Genomic DNA, 27259 nt, shown 5'->3' on the forward strand with positions numbered 1-27259 from the left:
ACATGTCGAGAAATTTCAAAATTTTTATATTAGTTGTTGGGTAGTTCCTTCAATCTCATTGAAGACACTTCTATCCCATTGAGAAAATTATGAATTTTGAAAGTTCATTTTTGGACACTCTTCGATGCCATCAATTGCATCTTTGATCATATTGATAGGTCTTTGATAGGTCTTGATCATATCAAAGCACCTATTAAAGAAGACGATGACTACATAAATGTGTAAAATTTCTAAGGTGGTGTGAAAGTTGGGTTGCTAGAAATATAAATAATGATCTCTATAATTTCCTTAAGCATCATTCAAGGGTTTAGAAGGAAGAGATTGTGGAGATGAAGCTCTTCCAATGCTGTTCTTTTGTCCAATTTTCAGTTCTAGTTTGATGTTTTCGCTTTTTTTCTTTTGTTTTATTTAAGATGTTAGCCATGCTAGGCTAATCACTTAGCTGAGTCTAAGGGATGAACCTCTTGATAAATTTTGATATTTAATTCATTCTCAATTCAAGTTATTGGTTTTGAATGTTAAATTGTAATTTTTGTTTATATTGATTTCATTGATTAAAGAAGGAATTGATATGTAAGATTGATTGATCTATTGTTAACTCTAAGTACAATATATACTTTGGATGCTTGTGATTGGATTTATACATTTATCTTCCAATTAAAATGGATTGAAATCTAGTTCCAATTGATTTATCGACTTGATAAGATGGATTAAATTCAAATTTTGTTTAGTGGGGATTCTTGGATCCTTAGTTATTTTTAATTATTATTTAAATCTATTTTTCTTATGCTGGATTAAAATCCCAGACCACTTGATTAGTTCTAATTGTGAGCTCAACCCAATTCCCTGTGGATCGACCTCAGTCTTACCAAGTTATTACTACTGCACAATCCTGCACTTGAGATTATTCAACACTTATGCCCCGATACATCGGTCCTTTCGAGATTTTGGATCGAGTTGGATCCGTAGTGTATCACCTCACGTTGTCGCCAAACTTAGCAAATGTAAACAATGTCTTCCACATCTCCATGCTCAAGAAGTATGTTCCAAACTCATCTCACGTCATTCGGTGGGAGCATATCGAATTGAGGGAGGACACCCCCTATGTCGAGGAGTCGGTCCGCATTTTGGATCATAATGAAAAAATTTGACTCACTTAAACAATCCTTCTGATTAAGGTTTTATGGTCATGGCACAAAGAGGAAGAAGTGACCTAGGAGTGGGAAACAAAGATATAGGAAAAGGTATCCTCACCTATTAGTGATGTTACTTAAGTAATCTTAGAGAATGAGATTTTCTTTTAGGGGAGTAGATTGTAATACCCTGACCCTCTAATACTTGAGACTAGGATGTCCTCGAGCATTACCCTAGAATTTATTATTATTATTATTAAAGTGCATGTTCGTACTTTCTCTCACATGTGTTCAAAGACCGAAAACTTAGAGAACTTGTGAATAAAACTTGAATCCAAAAAATCCAGACCTTGATAATACCTCGCATGCGAACCTTCCTTGCTAGAATAACTTATAGAAATCAGAAAGTGAGCCTTAGGAACCTTCACAAGACAAGGAAGTACTATGTTAATTCGACCGACAACAGTCGTCGGTTCGACCGATGGGTCATGTAAGTCACTAAAATCTCACACGATTTAGTGGAAAGCTTGAGGTATAAAAGCCCTTTTTCCTCTCATTTAGGTATCCCACCAAAACCCAAGATTTTTAACAGAGAAAAAGAAAAGAAAAGGGAAGATAAGAAAGAAAGGGAGGAAAGAGGTTTGTCAATTCAGGCCACTCTTCTCTAAGGTCGGGGGTGAGAGTTGCCCCGGAGTCTTCCTCGGCCGAAAAAACTTTGGTTGGGGCCGGAACCACCTTCCTTCACTAGGTAAGAGGCCCTCTAGCCTTGCTCAAGCGTCTTTCTCTAATTTCCTAGTGTTGTGAAGCTATTAGGGTTGGAAATCATCTGTATCCCTCCAAATCATGGAAATCTTAACATTAGGGTTTGCATATGTAGGGTTTTGGGTCTCGATTGTTGGTTGAAGCGATCCATTCTCTTGTGAGAGCCACTTTGGAGGGTGCTCCATAAAGGCTTTGGGTTTGCGAATTGGTCTCGGGCTCCCATTTGCCGAATCAAGTCAAGAATTGATCTATTTAGGATAGATAAGCCTGTAATCCCTTGTTTAATGTTTAATTAGTTTCAAATCTAAGTCATTAATGGTAGGTCCGTACTATAACTTAGGTTTGGACCTTTTCCCCTAATTTCTTACACATAAGCTGCGCTTGAGTTGATGAATTTTCACTCTAAGATGAAGATTTGCTCTTTAAGCTTGTCAATGACATTTTTTTAATCTTGCAATAGCTTTAACATTAAATAATCACGATGATTAACTCGTGAATCATGCAGTAATTCTTGTGATGTATATTATCTATGCTAATTTTGAGATTTGTTAAAAGAGCTCTTACCCTTGAAACTCTTTGTAGAAACACATAACATTCTTAGCCATTTTCATAGGTTAATTCATAAATTTGCACTTCTTAAAATGTTCAATCACTTAAATATAATCATTGCCTTATGAGATGCATATGGATTTGATTTATAACATGCATTTATGTAAGTTAAGCTTGATTTATAAGGTCGTATGCATCTTTAAATTTGTACCTTGAACTGTTGGGAATCTGTGGATGAATTAAATGGAATTGGTCATAGAGGTATTATCTACATAGTTTATTGTGCCCTAGTTGGCTTTATTGGGTTAAATTCATTTGTTATGTCCTTGAATGGAAATATATATATATATATATATATATATATATATATTGGTGATGGTGATGGTAAGGTTTACTTGTCAGAGTGAGGTTGACCACTAGTTGTAGAGGTTCTATTAAATGGATTATTTACAATTCGGATTAATAAATATTGGATTAATCATGCATACATAGCATGCAAGCATTATCGCGTGGCGAGATACTGTGGTAGCATGTACCTAAAGGTATTTTTGTTGGTTCCTAATCCATCATTTGGATGACCTTTTTTGTGCTAGCCGTTATGAACTACTTAGTTTATTTTCACTGGCAGCTAGCCACTTTATTTGTGAGCTAGATACTGTGACAACATTTAGTTTACTTTCGTTGGTTCATAGTCATCATTACTAGAGCTAAGCAAAATCCGACCCGATCCGAACTGAACTAAAGGCCTGGATCGGTGTGGATCTAGTAAGACCACTCACATCCGATCGTACATTAGATCGTGGTCAATCCGGACCGATTCGATCCGAGTGGATCTGATCCGACCCGATCCGGTCCTATATATAAGTTTTTTACATATATATTCTTTTTTATTTTTCACTACCCATCTCAAACCGAACTAACCCTAACCCCTCTTTCTCTATCCGAAGGAGGTGCTGCACCCACCCATCTCTCCTCCTTTCTCTCTTGATTTCCCTCTTCTTCTTTCTCTCCCCCTTTCTCTCCTTCTTTCTCTCCCAATTTCCCACATCTCCTTCTTTCTCTCCCTCTCTCTCCCTATCTTGATTCAGCCCAGTTCGAATCGACTGGACAAACCGAACTCAATCCGACTCGGTTTGGTTTCCCAGAACGAGTCAGACTCGGTTCGGATTAGGCTAGCAAGGATTCAGATCGAATCGAGTCAGCCCTGCTAGACTCGGTCCCGGATCGAATCGGGTTCGGGTTAGGTTCTTGAAAAATCGGATCGAGTCGAATTGGACCCAATTTGGTCCGACTTGACTTGATGCCCACCTCTAATCATTACTATGGGTGGGTAGCCATTTCTAAGGCATATACCTAAAGGTATTTTTGCTGGTGGCTATCCCCAAATGCGAGTGGATGTGCATCCCCAAGCTGATATGCATCCAAATATCTATACATTTAAATAAGTTAGCATGATAGATTGTATTTGTGTGATATGTTTTCCTTTGGAACTATACTTGATTGATATGTTGATTATAAAATATTGAGGGAATTTTTCATTGAGTTGGCCATTCATCCTTCAATTTTCAATCGTATAAATGATGCAGGTGTAGGTCACGGCAACAATGCGCTTGAGGATACTTCGATGGGGAGCAGCAAGGAGTTGGCCGATGAGGAGCAGATTGCTAGTGTGGCTTAGCTTTCTGATCTCAACCAATGTGCGGCTAGTTCTTCTCTTTTAGACGATTTTTGCACCTTTAAACATTTAGTCATTTGTGGATTGTACAGGCCTCAACAGTGGGCATTATTTTGGATTATATTTTTGGATGATAGCTCTGATATTTCCTGTCTAATTATTTTACTTACCTTCGATACTCTCGCTGTTTGGATGACGTTAATCTGATTTATGTGAATGATAATTTAACTATGAAAGCGTGCGAATTATACTCACGTATGATATCCCGTGATGTGACACACAGGTTTTCATAGCAAGAGTATTATACTCGAGCGGTAAAAACCAAGGCATTACAATATTAGAGCTTGATAATTATTATGGTGAATAAGCACGTATAATTATGTGTATTCGTGCAGTTAACTATAAATCTTTATTTCTAAATATAATAAAAATTTATTCAGTGAGAATATATACATAAATGAGCACTCGTGTACTCGCTCTTTTGCAAAAATTGTCAAATTATTATATCACCTAAAAGGGTTGCTAATTCCCTTTAATCATAAGCCACGTGGATTCTTGTAACTCTTGATATGACTCAATCAAAATTGCCATGTTCACTTATTGGATGTGGGGCACAAATCACCTTTGAGATTCCATATGATGTGATGATGCGTTTGCATGTTCACTTTAGCCCGCATCCGACAAACCCACATGATACTTTTTCATTAGAGAAATTTACAACTGTACGACCCATTCATGCCCATTTACATTTCTAAGCCCACTTCTTTTTACCTCAGCGACAATAATCCAATACATACGGATGACTTGCCAAAGGTCGAAAATCACCTACTTTTTGAGAAATGTGGTTAATGGTAGTTGAATTTTTATATGGCTACGGATAATAACCGTAGCCATAACCGTAGCCTTTGCCTTTTTGATATGTCCATTGATATATATTGATGGTACTTCAATATGTACTTTGATATGTATCGAAGGAATTTCAATACGATCAAAAAAGGTCCAAAACTATCCAGCGAGTTTGCCTCAAAAATCCTACAATTTTCGAAGGTGATTTTACCTATAGCTACAGATTATAACCGTAGCCATAACTGTGGTCCGTGCCAGTCTATGCAAAAAAAAAATTTTAATTTATTTATTTTTTATTTTTTTAAATGGAGAACTTTATTCTTCCTACAATTTTCTCTAATACATATTTATATAAATATGTATATATAAGCATATAAAAAAATTCCTCTTTTTTTTCGTTTCTTTCTTTATTCATTTAACAAGAATATCTTCTAAACCAAAATTAGTTACTTGACGTACCCTATAGGATTTTGGGGTAGGAGAAGCTACTTTAGCCAACCAACCTGGTTATTTTTCAAGATTCCATCAGGTCGATGGTCAAAAACTCATTTCATTCACTTCCTAGTCAATTTCAATCAGTTCACGGTCAATTTCATTCATTTCATTTACTTCGCGATCAATTCCATGCATTTCACGGTCAATCCCGGTGATTCTCCTTCACTTCATGGTCAATTCCATGCATTTCACAGCCAATTCCCTTCACTTCACGGTCAATTCCATGCATTTCATGATCAATTCCCTTCATTTCACGGTCAATTCCATGCATTTCATGGTCAATCTCGGCTATTCCCCTCTACTTCACAGTCAATTCCATGCATTTCATGGTCAATTCCCTTTACTTCACGGTCAATTCAAAGCATTTCACAGTCAACTCCCTTCATTTCATGGTCAGTTACATGCATTTCACGGTCAATCTCGGCGATTCCCCTTCACTTCACAGTCAATTCCAAGCATTTCACGGTCAATTCCCTTTACTTCACGGTCAATTCAATGCATTTCACGGTCAATTCCATGCATTTCACGATCATTTTAGACGATTCCCCTTCACTTCACAGTCAATTCCATGCATTTCACGGTCAATTCCCTTTACTTCACGGTCAATTCCATGCATTTCACAGTCAATTCCCTTCATTTCACGATCAATTCCATGCATTTCACCGTCAATTCCAGCGATTCCCCTTCACAGTCAATTCCCTTCAATTTACGGTCAATTCTGTGCATTTCACGGCCAATTCCCTTCATTTTATGGTCAATTCCATGCATTTCACGGTCAATCCCAGCAATTCTCCTTCACTTCACGGTCAATTCCATGCATTTCACAGTCAATTCCCTTTACTTCGTGGTCAATTCAATGCAATTCACAATCAATTCCCTTCATTTCACAGTCAATTCCATGCATTTCACGGTCAATCCCGGCGATTCCCCTTCACTTCACGGTCAATTCCATGCATTTCACGGTCAATTCCCTTTACTTCATGGTCAATTCAATGCATTTCACAGTCAATTCCCTTCATTTCACGGTCATTTCTAGGCATTTCACGATCAATCCTAGCGATTCCCCTTCACTTCACGGTCAATTCCATGCATTTCACGGTCAATTCCCTTTACATCACGTTCAATTCCGTGCATTTCACGGTCAATTCCCTTCATTTCACGGTCAATTCCGTGCATTTCACGGTTAATTTCCTTTACTTCACGGTCAATTCCGTGCATTTCATGGTCAATTCCCTTCATTTCACGGTCAATTTCCTTCACTTCACGGTCAATTTCATGCATTTCATGGTCAATTCCCTTCATTTCACGGTCAATTCCATGCATTTCACAGTCAATTCGGCGATTCCCCTTCACTTCACGGTCAATTTCATGCATTTCGCGGTCAATTCCCTTTACTTCATGGTCAATTCAATGCACTTTACAGTCAATTCCCTTCATTTCACAGTCAATCTCAGTGATTCCCCTTCACTTCACGGTCAATTCCATGCATTTCACGGTCAATTACCTTTACTTCACGGTCAATTCAATGCATTTCACGGTCAATTCCAGGCATTTCACGGTCAATCCTGGCGATTCCACTTCACTTCATGGTCAATACCATGCATTTCACGGTCATTTCCCTATACTTCACAGTCAATTTCGTGCATTTCACGGTCAATTTCCTTCATTTCACTGTCAATTCCACACATTTCACGGTCAATTCCGGTGATTCCCCTTTACTTCACAGTTAATTCCATGCATTTCATAGTCAATTCCTTTTACTTCACGGTCAATTCCGCGCATTTCACGGTCAATTCCATGCATTTCACGGTCAATTCCGGCGATTCCCCTTCACTTCACGATCAATTCCATGCATTTCACGGTCAATTCCCTTTACTTCACGGTCATTCTATGCATTTCACGGTCAATTCCCTTCACTTCATGGTCAATTCCCTTCATTTCACGGTCATTTCCATGCATTTCACAGTCAATTCCAGCGATTCCCCTTCACTTCACGGTCAATTCCATGCATTTCGCGGTCAATTTCCTTTACTTCATGGTCAATTCAATGCACTTTACGGTCAATTCCATGCATTTCGTGGTCAATTCCCTTTACTTCACGGTTAATTCAATGCATTTAACGGTCAATTCCCTTCATTTCACGGTCAATTCCATGCATATCACGGTCAATCCCGACGATTCCCCTTCACTTTACGGTCAATTCCCTTTACTTTGTGGTCAATTTAATGCATTTCACGGTCAATTCCCTTCATTTCACGGTCAATTCCATGCATTTCTCGGTCAATCATGGTGATTCCCCTTCACTTCACGGTCAATTCACTTTAGTTCACGGTCAATTCCGTGCATTTCACGGTCAATTCCCTTCATTTCACGGTCAATTCCATGCATTTCATAGTCAATTCCAGTGATTCCCCTTTACTTCACGGTTAATTTCCTTTACTTCACGGTCAATTTCGTGTATTTCACGGTCAATTCCCTTCATTTCACGGTCAATTCCATGCACTTCACGGTCAATTCCAATGATTTTCCTTCACTTCACGATCAATTCCATGCATTTCATGGTCAATTCCCTTTACTTCATGGTCATTCCATGCATTTCACAGTCAATTCCCTTCACTTCAAAGGTCAATGCCCTTTACACTGTCAATTCCCTTCATTTCACGGTCAATTCCATTTATTTTACGGTCAATTCCGGCGATTCCCCTTCACTTCACGGTCAATTCCATGCATTTCGCGGTCAATTCCCTTTACTTGACGGTCAATTCAATGCATTTTACGGTCAATTCCCTTTACTTCAGGGTCAATTCAATGCATTTCACAGTCAATTCCCTTTATTTCACGGTCAATTCCGGTGATTCCCCTTCACTTCACGGTCAATTCCCTTTACTTCATGGTCAATTCAATGCATTTCACATTCAATTCCCTTTGCTTCACAGTCAATTCCGGAATTGACCGTGAAATGCATGGAATTGACTGTGAAATGTAGGGAATTGACCGTGAAATGCATTGAATTGACCATGAAGTAAAGGGTATTGACTGTGAAATGCATGGAATTGACTGTGAAGTGAAGGGGAATCGCTGAAATTGACCATGAAATGCATGGAATTAACCGTGAAATGAAGGGAATTGACCGTGAAATGCATTGAATTGACCATGAAGTAAAGGGGTTTCACCGTGAAATGCATGGAATTGATCGCGAAGTGAAGGGGATTTGCCAGAATTGACTGTGAGATGCATGAAATTGACCGTGAAGTGAAGGGAATTAACCGTGAAATGCATTGAATTGACCGTGAAGTAAAGACAATTGACCATGAACTACATGGAATTGACCGTGAAGTGAAGGGAATTGACCATGAAATGCATGGAATTGATTGTGAAGTGAAGGGAGTTAACCGTGAAATGCATGGAATGACCGTAAAGTAAAGGGAATTGACCGTGAAATGCATGGAATTGACCATGAAGTGAAGGGGAAACGCCGGAATTGACTGTGAAATGCATGGAATTGACCATGAAATGAAGGGAATTGACCGTGAAGTGAAGGGGAATCGTCGGGATTGACCTTGCAATGCATAGAATTTACCGTGAAATGAAGGGAATTAACCGTGAAATGCACGGAATTGACTGTGAAGTGAAGGGAATTGACCGTGAAATACACGGAATTGACCGTGAAGTGAAGGGGAATCACCGGGATTAACCGTGAAATGAAAGGAATTGACTGTGAAATGCATTGAATTGACTGTGAAGTAAAGGGAATTGACCGTGAAATGCATGTAATTGACCGTGAAGTGAAGGGGAATTACTGGGATTGACTGTGAAATGCATGGAATTGACCGTGAAATGAAGGGAATTGACCGTGAAATGCATTGAATTGATCATGAAGTAAAGGGAATTGACCGTGAAATGCATGGAATTGACCATGAGGTGAAGGGGAATCGCCAGGATTGGCCGTGAAATGCATGGAATTGACCATGAAATGAAGGGAATTGACCATGAAATGCATTGAATTGACCGTGAAGTAAAGGGAATTGATCGTGAAATGCATGGAATTGACTGTGAAGTAAAGGGGAATCACTGAGATTGATCGTGAAATGCATGAAATTGATTGTGAAATGAAGGGAATTGACCGTGAAATGCACGGAATTGACCATGAATTGAAGGGAATTGACCTTGAAATGCATGGAATTGATCGTGAAGTGAAGGGGAATCACCAAGATTGACTATGAAATGCCTGGAATTGATCGCGAAGTAAATGAAATGAATGAAATTGACCACGAATTGATTGAAATTGATCGTGAAGTGAGTGAAATGGATTGTCGACCATCGACCTGATGGAATCTTGAAAAATAACTATGTTGGTTGGCTAAAGTAGCTTCTCCTACCCCAAAATCATATTGGGTACGTCAAGTAACTAATTTTGGTTTAGAAGATATTCTTGTTAAATGAATAAAGAAAGAAATGTAAAAAAGAGAGAATTTTTTTTTTATATGCTTATATATACATATTTATATAAATATGTATTAGAGAAAATTGTAGGTAGAATAAAGTTCTCCATGTAAAAAAAATAAAAATAAAAAAATTAAATAAAAAATAACAAAATTTAGCATAGACTGGCCGGACTACAGTTATGGCTATAGTTATAATCCGTGGCTATATGTAAAATCAGCTTTAATACGTATCGAGAACTCTTCGATATGTATCGAAAATTGCAAGATTTTTGAGGCAAACTCGCTAGACAATTCTAGACTCTTTTCGATCATATTGAAAGACCTTCAATACATATCGAAATACCTTTGTTACATATCAAAGGACATATCGAAAAAGCAGGGGATACGGCTATGGCTACAGTTATAATTCGTAGCTATAGAAAACCCCTAGCCATAAGTTCTGGTTTATTTTTATTTTTATTTTATTTTTTTTGCTGTTGTAATCTCCACTGCTTTTTGTGGGTCCTATTATGAGGTATATGTTATATCCAAACCGTCCATCTATTTGGCGAACTCGTACTAAGGCTTGAGACGAAAAATAAGGCAAATATAACTATCAAGTAGACCACGCTGTAAAAGGCGGTGGAGGATTGAATGTCTACCATTGAAAACCTTTTAGGGGTCACCGATGTTTTGGATCATTATGAAATTTGTTTTTCATCTTCATCCAGGTCTTTCTGGCCTTATGAATAGATTGGATGGAAAATAAATATTATGGTGGGCCCTACAAAATTTTTAACCGTGAAAATCAACTCTTTGTGGTGTGGTCCAATTGATGTTTGGATATGATTCGTTTTTTTTTATAATGCTCTGAAATGATCTCAAAATATGGATGAACGTTGTGGATATAATAAAGATATAACTGTAGGGCCACGTAACTTTGATCTCTTTTGAACTGTTCGTACAACTCGGAGTTCAAGGAGTGTCAGCGCTCGTCTTCGAGCACCACCGATCCGCTTGAAGGAAAAAGCAGGGGCATTTTCAACCTTTGACAATCCGTCATATCTGGGGCTTATTCTTGAGAGGTAAAAAGAAGTGGGCTTAAAAATGTAAATGGGCCATATATAGGTCGTACAGTTGTAAATTTCTCTTTTCATTGGGCAGGCATAAACCAGTAACAAGCAATTCTTTCTCACTCATGGTCTTCATATCATCAGGCCACCCAATTAATGGTCTACAACCCATCAACAAATGCCGACTCCGTGGTTTTCAATGCCCCTGACGTGACGGAAGAAGTAGCCAGAGTACGTTGCCATTTATCACGTCGGGCTCACCCAATCATAGATTGCAAGGTCATTTGCCCTTTTGAATGTGTGATCTACATCGAACGGTGATGAGTTATCCATGGTGAAGTTCCGTGACTAGCATCTAACACTCATCCCAGGAGAATGTACTGCCTGGGAAGTAGGGTTCGCAATGGGTCTCGTTGGCCGTAGTTTATGCCCCACCCACTTCAAAGAAGGATTTTGGCATAACTAAATGAGTAATGAGTTGGGTTTAGGTTACAAATGGTTGATTGGTTAGATAAATAATTCAGGCTTAAAGTTGAACCCAACCCAACCCATGTAACTTATCAATGTGTGCGCCAGGTGATTTGATCCAGCCCACCCAAAACTCATAAATTAATAAACAATAAGTAGGTACATTCACATGAAGTCTCGTGATGTCTGAGTGGCCAAGCGTGCCCTATTACAATCAAGTGGGTTGGATAGGTTCGGGAAGGGACCAAACCCGAGTTTGGGTGGGGTACTCAAGATACTTGGTTATGTTCAGGTTGAAACACCGTAACTTCGATTGGTTCAGGAATAATCACATGTATTTAGGTTTGACGTAGGGATGAATGTGATGAGGTCGATCACCATCTTCCTCAAGGATAAGTACTCCGAATCTATGGAGTTTTTCTAGATTTCTTACTGAAACTTCTCAAACCCATGAGAAAAGAGAGAAAGAAAATAGAAATAAATTCTAATAAATTCAAAATTTAATTGATGAATGAAATAAAAGAGTTCACAACCCTTTAAATAGGGATACTAAGCAATGGGAGAGAAATCAGAAACAAACTACCATTAAAACTCCTAGAATTCGCGAGTTACTATAAATAATAAGCTTACTATTTATAGACGGTCGTGATGTCTACTAGTGCACGAGGTTTTCGATTGAAAATAGTGTCCTATTTAACTTTACCAAGCTGTTCTCCTAATTATTCTAAGCCTTTTTTGCGTTGGGTGCAACTCTTAAAGCCCAACAGATGAAAAGTTATAATCAAACTAAAGCTTACTATTTATAGTAAAAACGGAATTAAAATAGGAAAACGACTATCGATGTAGGCGTATTTCGCAAATCCGGCTTGTGTAACCTGACATAGCGGGGTTGGGTGACTAAAGTAGCTTGTTCTACCCCAAAAGCATATATTTTATGGTCGATAACTCATTATGAATTGCGAGATACGTCCGATCTAAGGTATGATAGTTTGAATCACTTATGTCATCAACCAGGCCTTTTCTGATCCATCTTGTCCATGAAACTATTCGTAACCCACCATACATCAAGGTTGGGTTGGGCTTGTGAGTTGGTTGCTATTGAGGTCGGGTTGAGCTCCGGTTGGCCCTTAACCCAACTCATCCCAACCTGTCCAAGTTGTGCCACAAGGTAATGGGTTGCGGGTCGGGTTCCTGCGATTATTCGTTTTAGTAAGTTGGTTGGGCTTGGGCTGATCCTGACACAGGTCCAACTCGCCCATGGCCATGTCCCGACAACGCTATCCAGAATGCGGTATTCCACGACCCAAACGGACGGGGTGGGGGGAGAATTTGGTAATTTCATACCTATTTTATTTTATTTTTATATCGGATTTAAAAATAAAGATATTCCTTTATATCCAAATTCGCTGTCCAAGGAAGGTGTGAGAGAATGCGCCCGTCCGAGCCAGTCAAAGCAACCGTCGCTCCGCAGTCGTTTTCCAGACCCCAAAGAATTCCTCCTTTTTCTTTCCGGATTTTCCTTCTCATCAGATTTCGATCGTCGGATTCAGGTATATGTTCCTCTGCCCATGGAACCATAAATCCGTTTTGCGATTTCTGGCGTTGGATTTGGCTCAGAAGTGAGATTTCACGGAAGCTTCTGGTTTTTCTGTTTTGAAGGTTTTAAAGTTGACTTTGGTGTAGAGAATGAGGGCTTTAGGCGGAGATTAGGTTTTCGTTTTACGTCATTGTAGATTTTTTTTTTTTTTTTTTTGGTAGTTTCTAGCTTTGAATTTGGTCAGAAATGAGATTGCTAGGAAGCTTATGGTGTCTCTTATTATTATGAGGTTTTATGCTTTAATTTGGTGTTGAAATGAAGGTTTGAGGCGGAAATTAGGTTTTTTTGAGGTGAATGTAGATTTGAAGTATTTTTTGCAGTTTCTAGCATTGAATTTGGTCAGAAATGAGATTTCTCAGAAGCTTCTGGAGTTCTCTTGCTGTTTGAGGGTTTTATACTTGAATTTGGTGTAGAAAATGAGGGTTTTTGGCGGAAATTGGGGGTTCTTGAGGTGATTGTGGATTTGAAGTTTTTGGTTTGTTTGTTTTGTTTTGTTTGTTTTGCAGTTTCTTGTTGTCAGAAGTCTTCAGTCTGCTGCTCGACTGGTCAAGTGGACCGCTCGACTAGTCGAGGGACCACTGGACCGATCGAGGCCCGCTCGACTCAAAGTCCAGCGAGCTCGTTTTTTGGGTGTCCGTCTGGCTCGACCAGTCGAGGGTCTAGCTTGACTGGTCAAGTGGGTTGCTCGACCAGTCGAGGCCCTCCTTCGACTAGTCGAGGTTACGCAGATCCTGCGCGGACTACGTAAATTTGAGGCAGTTTCCGAACTTTTCCAAAGGAGGTGCATAAGTGGAGTTTTCTAAACTATAAATAGGGGTCCCTAGGGCTATTCTAATATATTCTAAGGCTTTCTAAAAGTTTTCCAAGGGTTCCTAAAAGGGTTTTAGGATTATCAAAGGGTGTAGCAAGGGTGAGATTCGAGGTTGTTCGAATCGGGTAAGTCCTCTCTCTTGTAATTTCTATTTCATAGTGGATTTCTTTCGCTTTGTGCCGTGGTTTTTTCCCACAAGAGTTTTCCATGTTAAATCTTTGTGTTCTCTTGTGAGTGCTTGATGTTATTGGATTTCTATCCTAGATCTAGATCCGTGTGATTCCGCAACACAAATCCCCAACAAGTGGTATCAAAGCGATTGTTGGGGCACATATCTGAATCTACAGGATTAGTATTAATGAGAAACGACAAGTTTGATATTGAGAAGTACTCAGACAAAAATAATTTTGAGTTATGAAAGGTTATGATGATTAGCCTGTTAACCAAGCAATGCGAGATTAAGGCTCTTGAGGAGCGAAAATCTACAATGAAAGATGATGAATGGGAAAACCTTGATAGTAATGCTTTAGCCTCTATCCGTTTATGTCTCACGGATGTGGTTCTTTATAATGTTTTGAGGGAGAAAACTGCAGCTAGTTTGTGGGCGAAGTTAGAGAACATTTATGTAAAGAAGTCCTCTGAAAATCGCCTACACTTGAAGCTACAATGTTATACCTTTAAGATGTCAGATGGTGGAGATCTAGAAGCCCATATCAGCAACTTTAATAAATTGATGTGCAAATTGCTGGATATGGAGGAAGTGGTCAAAGATGAGGAACGGGCATGTATATTGTTGAATTCTCTTCCTGTATCATATGAGTCTTTCAGGGACACGATGTGCACTGCAAATAAAACGTTAAGTGTTGACACCGTTATCTCAGCCCTTCAAGGGAAGGCTATGGGAAAGCTAAACGACGACATGGGAGCATCTTCCGATGCACTGATTACGAGGGGCAGAGATTCTGAGCGAGGTACAAGATCTTCAAGGCCTAGATCCAAATCCAAGGGCAAGGGCAAAAGAAAATTAAAGGGTTGGATTGTGGGTTGTCTGGACACATGAAGAAGGATTGTAGAAATCCTAAAGCGAAGAAAGAAAATTCGGCGGCTTCTTCCAAGGAGGCCAATGTTGTCACATCTGATGAAGAAACAAGTGGTGGTGATGTTCTGTCTGTGTCCATGATCAGACATGTTCACGACAATCATGCAGATGAGTGGATCCTAGACACAGGAACGCCATATTACATGACTCCTCATCGGAGTTGGTTTGCCAGTTACAGAGAATGCGATGGTGGACAGGTTTTTATGGGCAATGACAATGCCTGTAATGTTGTGGCTATTGGTACGGTGAGCATCAAGATGTTCGATAGGATGGAGCGTACCCTGACTGATGTCAGGCATGTTCCTAATATGAAGAAAAGTCTGATTTTTCTTGGTGCACTCGAGGCTATAGGGTGCAACTTCACCGGTATTGATGGTGTCCTTAAAGTTTCAAAAGGGACACTTGTGGTTATGAGAGCGTAAAGGTACGGAAACCTTTAAAGGTTGATTGAGAGCACTTCGGCAGGTGGAGCGGCAGCAGCTATTGCAGACTCCACGTCTCTATGTATGTGGCATGCTCGTTTGGGCCACATGAGTGAGCGGGGCATGAAGGTACTTTCTGATTGATGTTTGATTCCAGCTTTTAAAAATTCTGATTTAAATATATGCGAGCATTGTATATATTGTAAACAATCTAGATTGTCTTTTAAATCTGGAAAACATGTTTGTAAAAGAGTGCTTGATTATGTGCACTTTGACGTATGGGCGCTATCGCCAGAAGTTTCCATTGGGGGTCGTCATGGTTTGTTTCATTCATTGATAACTACTCCAGGAAAGTTTGAGTTTACTTTATGAAACGTAAATCCGAAGTTTTCACCATATTCAAACAATGGAAGGCAATGGTGGAAAAATAGCCAGGGTGAAAAATAAAGGTTTTAAGGACTGACAATGGTGGAGAATTTACTTCCACTGAGTTTAATGAGTATTGCAAGGATGAAGGGATCATCAGGCACAACACTGCGCCACATGCTCGAGCAAAATCGTGTGGCTGAGCGAATGAATCGGACTCTCTTGGAGAGGGCCAGATGCATGTTAAGTAATGCTGCGTTAAGCAAGGACCTATAGACTGAGGCCGTTAACATGACTTGTTATTTGGTGAACTGGTCTCCTTCAACGGCAATTGAATGTAAAATTCTAGAGGAAGTATGGAGTGGTTAGAAAATCGACTACTCAGATCTACGCATATTTGGTTGTGAGGCTTATTCTCATGTACTGTCAGTTGAGAGAGATAAGTTAGACCATAGAGCCAAAAAGTATATCTTTGTTGTCTATGACATTTGTGTGAAGGGTTACAGGTTATTCGACAAGGTCACACGCAAGGTCATGACTAGCTGTGACGTAAGATTCAATGAAAGCTCCCTATTTCTTAAAAAGATCAAAAGGAGTAAGAAGAATCAGAAAGGGTGATCGTAGACATCCAGATTAACACAGATAATACTCAGGCTGAGACAGATGCGAAGACAAAGGTACATGATCAAGTGGAGTAGCCACCTGTGAGAAGGAATCCACTGCGTGATCGCAGGTTACCGGCAAGATACAGGGACAACTCTAATATTGCATATACTCTCATTATAGATGAGGGAGGACCCGTCTACTATTTAGGAGGCTCTTGATGAGCCTGATGCAGAAAAGTGGAAGGTGGCTATGAACGATGAGATGGATTTGTTGTACAAAAATCACACGTGGGAGCTGGTGCAGCTTTCTGTGGGCCGAAAAGCGATCGGATGCAAGTGATTATTCAAAATGAAACATGATAGATACAAAGCTAGATTGGTAGTGAAGGGTTACGCTCAGAGAGAAGGAATCGACTTCACAGAGATATTGCGCCGGTGGTTAAGCAGATGTCTATCAGATTCGTGTTGGCACTGGTGGCCCAATACGATTTCGAGCTGGAACAAATGGATGTCAAGACTGCATTCCTGAATGGGGAGTTGGAAGAGCGGATCTACATGAAGAAACTCGAGGGCTACGAAGGTAAAGGGGCAGAGAAAAAAGTTTACAGGTTAATGAAGTCGTTGTACAGCTTGAAACAATCACCTAAGCAGTGGTATAAAAAAATTTGATTCTTTCATGGTGAGTCAGAAATTTACTCGGAGTGAATACGATCACTGTGTTTATTACAAGACACCGAGTGATGGAAAATTTATCATCTTAGTACTGTATGTTGATATGTTGATCGCCTGTCATGATATGTTTGAAATCAACCTACTGAAGATTCAGTTATCAGGGACATTCGAGATGAAAGATCTGGGGGCTGCAAAGAGGGTTCTCGGCATAGATATTCATAGAGACGGGAAGAAGAGCAAACTTTGGTTATCACAAGCAGAATACCTTGAAAAGGTGTTGATTAAGTATGGGATGGACCAAGCAAAGCCGGTGAGCGTTCCCCACGCGGCTTACTTTAAGCTTTCCTCAGAACAATGTCCTAAATCCAATGAGGAAAAGCAGGTTATGTCTCATATGCCTTATTCGAATGCGGTTGGCAGTTTAATGTATGCCATGGTCTGTACGAGACCGGATATTTCACAGGCAGTTGGTGTTGTAAGCAGATACATGTCAAACCTCGGCAAGCAATATTGGGAAGCGGTGAAATGGCTACTTCGATACGTTCAAGGTACGAAAGACTACGTCTTAACTTTTGAAAAGACGGACAAATTTGATAGGGTATGTGGATTCTGACTACGTAGGCAGTATAGATTCTAAAAAGTCTACTTCAGGATACTCGTTTGTACTAACGGGTGGAGCAATCAGTTGGATGTCGAAGCTTCAGTCTGTGGTGGCTCTTTTCACGACATAAACAAAATATATGGCAGTGGCGGAAGCATTTAAAGAAGGTGTTTGGTTCAGAGGCATGATAAATCAGTGGAGACTTTAGCAGGAGGTCGTGCCGGTTAATCGTGATAGCGAGAGCGCTATCAATTTGGTTAAAAATTCTATTTATCACTCACGTACTAAACACATTGATGTTCGTCACCACTTTATCCGACAGGTGCTTGAGGAAGGAGGCGTAACATTGGAGAAGATTCACACTAGTATGAATCTAGCAAACAAGGTATCCCGTATCGGTATCGGTTGGTGTAACGGTGCCCTCCGAAACTGATACGGATACGGGGGTAACGGCGCAAATTTTTTTCCCAAAAAAATATGAAAAAATATGGATTAAATCCGGAATATTCTAAGCATTCCAAATATGCATTCATTTATAAATTGGAACATGTTTATGGTGGTGTAACGGTCTACTCTTTGGTGAGAAGTTGTATCGGACTATCTGATGAATTTATGAACCAGATAACCTGAATTTGACTACAAAATTCATATATTTAATTTTCTAACTATCTACTATCAATGATAGATATATTAGAATGAATGTAATATGAAAATATCTTATATTTAGGTGTTTGCAATTATTTTTGAGGGCCAAAATTCATGCGTAAATAGAAAAAATATAAAAAAATATAAAATGGCACCCCAAATATGTAAAATACACATTAACATGTTCTACTATGATTAACACATCATATGGCATCATTAAAACAACAAAAGAATCATTAAAAAATGATTTTTCGAATTTTTAAAAAAAGGGCCGAAATAAATGCGTAAATAGAAAAAAAATATAAAATGGCACCCCAAATATGTAAAATGCACATTAACATGTTCTACTATGATTAACACATCATATGGCATTATTAAAACAGCAAAAAAATCATTAAAAAATGATTTTTCGAATTTTCAAAAAAAGGGCCGAAATAAATGCGTAAATAGACAAAAATATAAAAAAATATAAAATGGCACCCCAAATCTGTAAAATGCACATTAACATGTTCTACTATGATTAACACATCATATGACATCATTAAAACAACAAAAGAATCATTAAAAAATGATTTTTCGAATTTTCAAAAAAAGGGCCAAAATAAATGCGTAAATAGAAAAAAATATAAACAAAATATAAAATGGCATCCCAAATCTGTAAAATGCACATTAACATGTTCTACTATGATTAACACATCAAATGGCATAATTAAAACAACAAAACAACCATTAAAAATTGATTTTTCGAATTTTAAAAAAAGGGGCCAAAATTCATATGTAAATAGAAAAAATATAAAAAAATTATTAAATGGCACCCCAAATCTGTAAAATGCACATTAACATGTTCTACTATGATTAACACATCAAATGACATGATTAAAACAACAAAACATACGAATTTCTGAAAAATGGCCCATCAAGCTTTGATTCAAGAAAATCCGTTATATAATGTGTTTTTATCTCAAATACCTAGCCAAGGTTGGTCGAAATTAGTAGTAGGAGTGAGAAACATTTTGGAAACAAGAGGTTTCAAAAGAACAGCAAAAACCGAGCTTAAAATGAAAAAAAAGTTACCGTTATTCGGCCGATACGGGTACAAAATCGGGTAACGGCCGATACGACCTCGAAATGCTCACCAAGGTCGTTCTTACAGAGAAGTTTAAATACTGTGTAACTTCTCTAGGCTTGAAGATGGTGTAAAAAAAGGACAGAGTGTGCACGAGAAGCGTTGATTGAAGCTATGATATGATGCAGAGATAAGAGAAGAGGGCAATAAGATACACGGTTGAAGATTGAAGACTTGGTGGAGATTGTGTTAGAAGTCTTTAGTCCGCTGCTCGACCGGTCGAGCGGACCGCTCGACTGGTCAAGGGTCCACTTGACCGGTCGAGGCTCGCTCGACTCAAAGTCCAGCGAGCTCGTTTTTTGGGTGTCCGTCAGGCTCGACCAATCGAGGGTTAGGCTCGACCGGTTAAGTGGGTTGCTAAACCAATGGAGGCCCTCCTTCGACTAGTCGAGGTTATGCAGATCCTACGTGGACTGCGTAAATTTGAGGCGGTTTCCGAACTTTTCCAAAGGAGATGCATAAGTGGAGTTTCCTAAACTATAAATAGGGGTCCCTAGGGCTATTCTAATGTATTCTAAGGCTTTCTAAAAGTTTTCCAAGGGTTCCTAAAAGGGTTTTAGGGTTACCAAAGGGTGTAGCAAGGGTGAGATTCGAGGTTGTTCGAATCGGGTAAGTCCTCTCTCTTGTAATTTCTATTTCATAGTGGATTTCTGTCGCTTTGTGCCGTGGTTTTTTCTTGCAAGGGTTTTCCACGTTAAATCTGTGTTCTCTTGTGAGTGCTTGACGTTATTGGATTTCTATCATAGATCTAGATCTGTGTGATTTCGCAGCACAAATCCCCAACATTTCTAGCATTCAATATGGTTAGAAATGAGATTTCTCGGAAACTTCTGGACTTACTATTGCTGTTAGAGGGTTCTAGGCTTGAATTTGGTGTAGAAAGTGAGGGTTTTAGTCGGAAATTAGGGTTTTTTGAGGTGATTGTAGATTTGAAGTGATTTTTCACGGGTTTCTAGCATTGAATTTTGGCCAGAAATGATATTTCTCAGATACTTCTAGAGTTCTCTTGCTTTTTAGAGGCTATAAACTAGTTTGGTGCAGAAAACAAGTGTTTTTGTGGGCAGAATTTAGTTTTTTTTTTTTCTTCCTTTTTGTTTTTGCAGTGATATATATTTGCAGTGATTTTTCACGGTTTCTAGCACTGAATTTGGTCAGAAACGAGATTTCTCGGAAGGTTCTGGAGTTCTTTTGCTGTTTGAGGGTTTTATGCTTGAATTTGGTAAATGAGGAATTTAGGTGGAATTATTATTATTATTATTTTTGAGGTGATTGTAGATTTGAAGTGATTTTTTCCATGGTTTCTAAAATTGAATTTGGACAGCGATGATTGTTTTGGAATTTGGACAGAGGTAAGTTTTCTTTTATTCCAGTAGTTTGGGATTTTTTTTCGAGTTTTGGGTTTTGAGGGTATTTATGGCTTTGAGGTGAAAATCGGTTGTCAATGCTTCTCAGATACACACAACTGATTTGGTATAGAAAAGGCCAACAAGCAGGCCCCCTATCCAATTTGCTTGTGGTTTTCCACATTGTGCGAAACAGTTGGCGAAGCGAAAATGCCTATTCCATTTTGAATCACCAAACCAATCCCAATTCGGCGTGTTTCCAAACGAGTCCTGAATTATCCACTAGGATTAAATCAATATTTATTATCATAGGGATATTTACTTGAAATTTCCAAGAAACTTGGAATTAGACAAAAGACCTCTTGAGAAGAACTTTTGTAGCAAAAGTAGTTGTACACGTCAATTGGAAGGGCAAAAGACACATTTTCCTTCTACTCCCTTTTTAACTATTTTGAACCTTTTGGTACCAAATGGTTAAAAAAGTACACCTTCCTATACCAAACGATTCTTAAAAATAGTTCAGCTTTCTGTACCGAAAGGTTCTTAAGAATAGATCAATTGAACGGTTTTAAGAAAACACAACCTTCCAGTATCTAAATGATTTTAGATTTTATTTTCTTTAAAGATATCTTTTGGTAGCAAAATCCTTAAAAGGTTTTTCTTTTGGAATCCATTAAAACCTCAAATTTTCTCTTCTTTAAGTAAATCTTCTCTTGAATTTGGCAATCCCTTAAAACCTTTTCCATTGGTGGGATCCATTGGAAAATAAAACTCTTTTCGATTAATGGGACTCATAGGTTGAGCTAGGGCTTGAAAATGCAAGAAATAATTAATTACCTAAAGGTATGCTTTTTTCAAAAGGATTTTATTAAAAAGAAAAGGCCCAAAGGGCAACAAAGAATATACAAATGCTCAAGCCGGAGAAAGAGATGAAAACAAGAAACCCAAAAAATAAAGAAGCCAACTCCAACACATCTCTTCCCTAGTTGATCCACTTCGGTTCCGAAAGCGTCGGTTATTCCTCTCTCGCAAAGAGCCTAAAAGTTGGCCAAGAAAGCTAACCTCCACATTGCCCTTCCTTTTTCTTGAACCCGCCTCCATGCCATGGAAGAAAGAAGTCCTTGATAGTAATGCAGGGGCATTTTCACATCGGGCTCGAGTGGGGTTGCTTGTGGGATGTAGGGGCGCACTACGGGTGGGCGGGGCCCACGGGAGAGGTCTCGTGTTCGAGATTCCTCACCGGGGGTGATTAATGCGCATTTCACACCGGGCTCGAGTGGGGTAGCCTGTGGGATGTGGGGACACACTCGGGGTGGGTGGCCCATGTGATTTGGGGCCCACGAGCCCACGAGGGTGGTTCGACCGATGTATTAACCCATGAGATGTGGAGCCTGGGCTATGAGATAAAGGGATTAATTCGCCATACTCTAATAGTTCGTGCTTTTAGAGCAAGTGGTTAATTGTCCTGCATCAAATTGATATCAGAGCGGGAGGTTTCGTGTACGAGACTCTTCACCGGGGGTGATTAACGCAGGGCTCGAGTGGGGTCTCCTGTGGGATGCAAGGGCAGACTCGGGGTGGGCGGGGCCCACGGGGGAGGTCTCGTGTTCGAGACTCCTCACCGGGGGTGATTAATGCGCATTTCACACCTGACCTGAGTGGGGTAGCCTGTGGGATGCAGGAACACACTCGGGGTGGGCGGCCCACGAGCCCACGAGGGGGGTTCGGTCGAGGTCCTAACCCATGAGATGTGGGGCCTGGGCTATGAGATAAATGGATTAACTCGCCATAATCTAATAGTTCGAGCTTTTAGAGCAAGTGGTTAATTGTCCTGCATCAGATAGTCCCCGACATCACCCGTTAAACTTTGAAAAGGTCAAAGAGGCACTCTCGCACTACTTTGGTGAAAGGGCCATGAATGAAAAAGTGATCAATCGACACCGCACCATATTTCTTCCCACCAAGCAAGGGCAACTACATTTGGGGGGAGGGGGAACCATAGTACCACACGAAGTCTGTGATGATGGCCATGCTCACCGATGATTGGAGATCAAACTGTAAGAGCAAACATAATGTGTCCTTGCATAGGGTGGAAGTCTTGGAGTTGGGCCAACAACTAACTGAATTCTTCTACCTCCTCATCTATGAAGTTCCTTTTGCAAAGGGGTGGGCCACCTGAGAGGGAGAAGCATCGAGTGATAGAGATGTCGGCGGCCGTAGAGGGCCTAGCTAGCCTTGGGAACTCGACATAAAGTGGGCCCTTTCCAAGTCAAATGTTTTCCCAGAAACGAACCCTTCCCCATCCCCAATGGAGAAGCAAGCCTGCTCCATGAATTTGCTTGCCATACAAGCAACTACCTTCCATATGCTAGACGCCCTATATAAAAATGATTCCCTAGCCCCACCACCCTCCTTTCTTGATATCGTATTGCTCACTCACAGTTCTTCATAAACTAAGCTCCCTTCTTTTATTCCAAACCTCCATATCCATTTACTTTCCCAAGGCAATGTTCATGTGGTCTAACTTTCTAATACCTGATGGGGACATCATGCGCACACGCACGCCCCCCTACGCATGTGTGCAAGGAGAAGGGCCCCACCATCGATCTGGATCGATGATGACGTCTAGGGAGGGTCTCCTAGTTATAGGACTGCGTTTTGGTTCGTTGGAGTGGACCCGATAGTCATGTGAACCCCACCATGGGTTCTCATGATTGTGGCCCACTATTCTAATTAATTTAGTACTTTGGGTTTTGCTTATTATTGTTATTAGGAATATCATGGACGGTTTAGATTGCTTTGATTAGTTGTTATTTTTGATTACTTCGTCTTCAAGTAATAGGTTGAGCACATAGCGCGAGTTTTGGGGTATAGGGTTTTATTATAAATAGGCACCCCTTGTAGTCTTTTTTCCTCAATGAAAGATTGAATAAAATTTCTGTATTTTCATGCTCCTTTCTGAGTTGTGAAAGCCTAATCAGGTACGAAGCCCTCCCTTCTTCGAAGGGCTAACTACCGTGGTGTGAAGCCACACCCATCCCGATTCGCCTCCATCTCTACCATCAATATCCACCATCTCCTACGACCAACCAATCATCAAATCCATTATCCTTTCGCAGCGATTCTCTTCCTACAACAGAATTTCGGAATTTGGCCCTGTAGGGGGGCTAAAATTTCGGCCAAGCACTGTGTTCAAATCGATCATCCGTTTGGCCTGAAACTTGGAGGGAAGGTGGCCCACCCCTTGCCGACCAGGGCCAAGCTAGCCTTTTTATTATTCATGGGTCCCACACACGTGCGGGCCACCACCAGCACACGTGTGTCAGGCAGGTTTGCTGTCCACACGTGCGGAATCGGTTCCAGGTTCTCTCTTTCCTCTCCTTCATTCCTCTCTCACCTGATTTCCCTAACCCTAACCCTAGATTATTCAAAATCTCTGTTTCCATGCCCTTTTTAAACCCTAGTGTTCCCCGAATTGAAATTTCTGAATCCCTTGGATTGAGGGAATTATTTCTGTGCATGTGTGGATGAATTTACCCCCTTTTGATTCTTGTTTGGTTTATAATTTTGATTGATCCGGCCCTAGCATGTGTAGGCCTGGATCCGCATAAGATTCCCCTTGATTGAGTGTTTGAACTTTTTGTGTGGGATGTGGAATTTTGTATAATTGTTTCTAAGTGTATTCTAAAGCCTGAACATCTTGCACATCATACTTGAATTTCACGTCTTGCATCAAATTTGGTATCAGAGCTTAGGGTTCTTGTAGGGGAATGCATTGCATGTTTAGGGTTTAGTTTATTTGTGTCCATTATGCATCAAGTATCATCATATAGAGTTATTTAGAGGTCCATAATTTTTGATATAGGCTGCTGAATTTTCTGCTATTAGAAAATCCGCATATCTTTTTGCTGGATTTTTTGTTGACAGATATATTTTTTTTTTTTGGGCAAATAGGTTGCTGGAAATTGAGTAGTATTGTGTCATTTTCTCTATGTAAAGTCCTATAGGAGCATTTAGTCCTATTTAGGCGCATATAGTGGTAGTAGAAGGTTCTTAGATTGAGTTAGTAGTTGTATGCCCACACGTACGGGTCATGATTTTGGCTTGCACCCTACACTAAACATGGAGCAATTGCAAGAATCAATGAACAAGTTGACCCAGCAGTTTGAGTCTTTGGGTAGGCGCTTGGAACAACATATGGACCAACGCTTTGAACAGCTTGATGTGCACATTACCCAACTAGAGACCTCCGCGAGGGCGAACCCCACCATTGGGGAAGATGCCCAATCTCAGGCAAGTGGTCAGGAGGATAAACCAAGGAATGGAGGTGGCCAATGAATTGGTTATGAGCGCACACCCGTCCACCCACCCTGTGAGGGACATCAAGACCACTATGACCTCGATGCGCAACTTTTCAAAGGAGCTAGAGTAGATGCCCCCACGTTTGATGGCCACTTGGACCTTAAAGCTTTTCAAGATTGGTTGGCAGACATGGACCACCTTTTTGAGTGGTACGACATGTACGGCCTTGTGGCTAGAGAGTGCACCAGAGGCTAGTGTATAGTTACCCACTGAGGCCATTCTGGTAGTTGATGAGTTTCGTGATATCTTTCCTGATGATTTTTCGGATGAGTTCCCCCCTATGAGGGATATACAACACACCAGGACGTAGGACATCGTACTACCTATAGCCGAGTTTGCGTTTAATAGTTCTGTCGATAGGTTCACAGGTTTAAGTCCTTTTGAGTCATTACTGGTTATAAACCTAAGAAACCTATTGATCTTGTCCCTGTGTCACCGTCCTACAGGCCATCAGAGTTTGCAGTCTTTTGCGATTCACATTCATTCATGGCATCAAGAAATCAGGCAGAAGATCATGATTAGTAATGAACATTATACACTTTCTACAGATCAACATAAATGTTTCAAGGAATTCAATGTAAGGGACTCTGTGATGGTCCGCATCAGGCCAGAGCGGTACCCTCAGGAGCCGTTCGTAAATTACACGTGCGTAGTGCTAGACCATTCAAAATTATAAAACGAAACGGTCTTAATGCGTATGTGGTAGATCTTCCACTCTCCATGAGAATTAGTTTCACATTCAATGTGGAGGATCTAGTTGTATTTCAGGGGGCCACTGATGCATTGTCCAGCCTTTCGCCTAACCATCCTGATTCTTCAGACCTTTCCCTTATTTCATGACCCCCTCTCGACCCATCTTCCCAGCTTATACTTCCCATACCTACCCTTCCCACACCTGGAGAGGAGATAGAGGATATTCTGGACCATCTGATAATATTGACGTCAGACGGCATATTTTAAAAGTTCTTGATCAAGTAGAAGTCACACTCAGCTTTAGACAGTACGTGGCTCGCTGAGGAGGAGCTTCAAAGACTTGATCCTGACATCTTGGAGTAATTCAGGAGTTTCGTTTCGCCAGTGACGAAACCTTCACAGCTGGGGAGAATTGATGGGGTCATCACGCGCACACGCACGCCCTCTTACGCACGTATGCAAGGAGGAGAAGGGCTCCACCATCGATCTGGATCGATGACGACGTCTAGGGAGGGCCTCCTAGTTAGAGGATTGCGTTTTGGTTTGTTGGAGTGGACCCAATAGTCATGTGAACCCCACCATGGGTTCTCATGATCGTGACCCATTATTCTAATTAATTTAGTACTTTGAGTTTTAATTATTATTGTTATTAGGAATATTATGGATGGTTTAGATTGCTTTGATTAGTTGTTATTTTTTATTACTCCATCTCCAAGTAATAGGTTGTGCACAAGGCGCGAGTTTTGGAGTATAGGGTTTTATTATAAATAGGCACCTCTTGTAGTTTTTTTTCTCAATGAAAGATTGAATAAAATTTTTACATTTTCCTGCTCCTTTTTGAGTTGTGAAAGCCTAATTGGGTGCGAAGTCCTCCCTTCTTTGAAGGGCGAACTACCATGGTGCGAAGCCACACCCATTCCGATTTGCCCCCATTTCCTACCATCAATATCAACCATCTCCTACAACCAACCAGTCATCAAATCCATCATTCTTTCGCAGCGATTCTCCTCCTACAGTAGAATTTCGGAATCTGGCCTTGTAGGGGGGGCTGAAACTTCGGCGAAGAACCGTGTTTAAACCGATCATCCATTTGGCCTGAAACTTGGAGGGAAGGTGGTCCACCCCTTGCGGATCAGGGCCAAGCTGGCCCTTTTCTAATTCGTGGGCCCCACACACGTGCGGGCCACCGCCAACGCACGTGCGTCAGGCAGGTTTGCTGTCCACACGTGCGAAATCGGTTCTAGGTTCTCTCTTTCCTCTCATTCACTCTTCTCTCACCTGATTTCCCTAACCTTAACCCTAGATGATCCAAAATCCCTATTTCCATGCCCTTTTTGAACCTCGGGGTTCCCCGAATTGAAATTTCTGAATCCCATGGATTAGGGGAATTATTTCTGTGCATGTGTGGATGAAATTACCCTCCTTTGATTCTTGTTTGATCTATAATTTTGATTGACCTGGCCCTAACATGTGTAGGCCTGGATCCGCATAA

General features: G+C 40.3%; 1 protein-coding gene across 5 annotated transcripts in view; it reads left to right on the top strand.

Annotated features, from left to right (window-relative positions):
* Window positions 1-12818: 12818 nt before the first annotated feature.
* LOC131248300 (uncharacterized) overlaps window positions 12819-27259 on the top strand; it is a 53702-nt gene continuing 39261 nt past the window's right edge. For 3 of the 5 annotated variants that reach the window (XM_058248549.1, XM_058248541.1, XM_058248557.1), the window contains exon 1: window positions 12819-12975. The gene's annotated coding sequence lies outside the window, so the exon portion shown is untranslated. The remainder of the gene's footprint in view (window positions 12976-27259) is intronic. The other 2 variants (XM_058248532.1, XM_058248566.1) reach the window with 2 other exon arrangements.

This window comes from Magnolia sinica, chromosome 1 (assembly GCF_029962835.1).
Source record: "Magnolia sinica isolate HGM2019 chromosome 1, MsV1, whole genome shotgun sequence".
NCBI lineage: Eukaryota > Viridiplantae > Streptophyta > Magnoliopsida > Magnoliales > Magnoliaceae > Magnolia > Magnolia sinica.